At 40.1% G+C, this 3,273-nt stretch overlaps 1 protein-coding gene across 1 annotated transcript in view; it reads left to right on the top strand.

Moving 5' to 3' along the window:
• The window catches only part of LOC101864476 (SH2B adapter protein 2), a gene marked incomplete in the record, with an annotated part of 52,251 nt that overhangs the window by 4,820 nt on the left and 44,158 nt on the right, over positions 1-3,273 (top strand).

Raw genomic sequence — 3,273 nt, 5'->3', positions numbered from 1 at the left:
AAAAACAAATAAACAAGCACCCCATCGCATTAAAATTTTGTACTATTCACGCCTCGATACAGCAGGGGAGTGACGTTGCTGATATTCCCTACTTTTTTCACCCAAAGTCTGTTTTTGGATTGGCATATGGGGTGAGTAAAAAAGAAAGGATTTGAACGAACCTTCTTCTCTTCTATTGTTATGATAACGTTGAAATATGGTCCCTGCTATTTTGCGAGTAACAGTTGTTGCGGTAAATATCCCCCCCCCCCAATAATCCAATCATTTCCATTGTTTGATTTAATTAAAAATTCCTTTCGGTTGGTTGACGGGTGCATCAGAGTGTTTTACGCATCCCCCTACTTTCCAGGGTAGCAATAACATGAACCGTCACTCTTTTTTTCCTGGGGAAAGGTTGCCATTGTCTTTCCAACTCGCCGCACGTTATCATTCCTCTCCTCTTCGCTCGTATCATTCGGAGACCACGGCTTGGAATTACATGTACTGTACATGAAATACTATTGATCTGTTTGACCCCGGGGGCTCTTGTTCATTCATCTCTTGGTCACATTGCTGCCTTTGTATTCTCCCACTGGCAACAGTCGAAACAATCAGTCACAGGAGTGGTTAAACGCATACCTAGGAATATATCCAACATACGTCAGTACCGGCGTCTGTGGTGTAACGGTTATATACGCACACGCATATATATTCTCTCTCTCTCTCTCTCTCTCTCTCTCTCTCTCTCTCTCTCTCTCTCTCTCGAGGTGTTGTAATTCTATACTGCGATATCTTTTCGCTCAGCTGAGTTTTCATCAACTACAACATGATGGCCTCTCTAGCCCTATTAAGGCTTATTAAACGTTGAAACCGACCTCCCCCCTCCACCCACAAGAGGAATAGCGACAAAAGCCAACAATTTGCAGAGTGGTTGGTTTTCAGTTTCGTTGTTGTCTCCGTACTTATTTATTACAAATCTTTGTATGTAACACTTTTGTGCATCATGGCTACAGAAACTTTGTGACCACTGGTATCCATAAAACTCATGGAACTTAGTATGAAATAAATTGAACAGATCAATGTTTTTGACTAGTGCAAAGTATGAAAACCCATTTATGATGGTCAACTACTAGATCTAACGCGGAACGGGATTAACACGTGATCGGTCTATCCTGTTTTCCCCTGCACTAAATTAAATGGCTATTGTTGTGTTGACGTGCTTCTCTTTAATTCATTTCACGCTCATAACTGTGCCTGATCTACAACAGGGAACTGCTGCTTTTTCTTTCGTAACCCTTACTATTGTCATTTCCTCTACTTCTTTTGTATGTTTGTCACTCTCTTGTAATTTGCTGTTTCCGGGGTGCCTTGATAGTCGAAGCAGACCTTGTGCTGTTGAAGCCAGAGAGGTGAGCAGAATAAGTCTGATTCCCTGTAAAGACTTCTTTGTTGACACCCACCCCTTGGCGCTCATACGACCTTATGCAGTTGCGAGCGCCATAAAACCCTCTACTATTTAAAAACAACAAAACATCTAATGATCTATCGTCCTTATCTCACCTTTTTGCGTTTGTTACTCTCCTGTAGTACCTCTAATCTTCAGCACGTATATGACGTAATTGTGTTGCAACTGTAGCAACACTTTTAGTAATGTACCAAAATAGTTCCAGTTCGCTTCTGTGTTTATGTATAGGAGATACAAACCTTGGCATACATGTATTTTCATTGTTTTTGAAATTGTGTGTATAAAGTATAAAAACCCGAAGTTTTATTCTAGATCGTGCGTGTGTGTGTGGGTGTGGGTGATACTGTGTATTTGCGCATCACGCACCAGGTGGGAACAAAGGCGTTTCCTACTCCTAGTAGTGGCTATTAGATAAAACTAATCCCATTGGAATGCGTCATCGTGTTGAGAGAGTGTTTTGCTGTCAAAACAGAATCGAGCTCTGCGTTAATGTCACAGCTCCATTATCGGCGGCGGCGGCAGTGGAATGTGCTTAGGAATACACTCTGTGAGGTATTTTTTGAAAAATGAGGTATTTTTAAAAAATAAATCTTTTTTTTAGAAAAACTATTTTAAAAAATCATGCCTCGTGCAAGCTCGACGTTGTCACTACAGAACTATGTGCTGGCAGTGCTTTTTGAAAATTGAGGTACAAATGAGGTCAAGTACATGTACTTTAATTAATCAAGTTTACTTGAGGGTCATGTATGTCTACGCTTGTAGCCTACTTGTCACTTTATATTATTACAATGCGTGATGCAATTAAGGCCCAGTTCGTAACTGTGATAATCTTCGTGGCTCGAGACTGAGAGTCTAACAAGGTGAAGATTGTATAGCGCTTAAAAACTAACATGCATCCGATACGGGTTTCTTTATTGTGTAGTGTTAAGCCGTCCGTTTGTCAGTTTGCAAAAAACGAGAAGTAAATATCAACTTGCTGCTAACAAAATATCCCCCCCAAACAAAACAAAACAAAAAACAGCAAACAAACAAACAACAACAACAAAAAACTCAACAAAAAACTACTAAAAACCTAGACAACAACAACTACAAACAAACAAGACAAAAGCACCCCCCAAGAAAAAATAAACAAATAAACAAGCGCCCCTCCTCATTAAATTTTGTACTTTTCACGCCTTGAGACAGCAGGGGAGTGACGTTGCTGATATTTCCTCCTTTTTTCACCCAAAGTCTGCTTTTGGATTGGCATATGGGGTGAGTAAAAAAGAAAGGATTTGAAATCCTTTCGGTTTTCAAATCCTTTCGGTTGGTTGACGGGTGCATCAGAGTGTTCTACACATCCCCCTACTTTTCAGGGTAGCAATAACATGAACTGTCACTCTTTTTTCCCCGGGGAAAGGTTGCCATTGTCTTTCCAACTATTTAACTTTAATGAATCTATTTACTTGAGGGTCATGCATGTCTACGCTTGTACTTGTCACTTGATATTATTACAATGCGTGATGCAATTAAGGCCCAGTTCGTAACTGTGATAAATATCTTCGTGGATCGAGACTGAGAGTCTAACAAGGTGAAGATTGTATAGCGCTTAAAAGCTAACATGCATCCGATACGGGCTGCTTTGTTGTGTAGTGTTAGGTCGTTCGTTTGTCGGTTTGCAAAAACGAGAAGTAGGCCTAAATATCAACTTGCTGCTAACAGAATCTATCCCCCCCCAAAAAAAACAACAACAACAACAAAAACAAAAAACAACCAACAAAACAGACAACAACAACTTCTAACAAACAAAACAAAAGCACCCCACCCCTAAAAAAGAAACAGTAAAAGCA

This window comes from Aplysia californica, unplaced genomic scaffold (genome assembly GCF_000002075.1).
Source record: "Aplysia californica isolate F4 #8 unplaced genomic scaffold, AplCal3.0 scaffold00538, whole genome shotgun sequence".
Taxonomy (NCBI): Eukaryota; Metazoa; Mollusca; class Gastropoda; order Aplysiida; family Aplysiidae; genus Aplysia; species Aplysia californica.
This window is presented reverse-complemented; position numbering and strand designations above follow the sequence as displayed.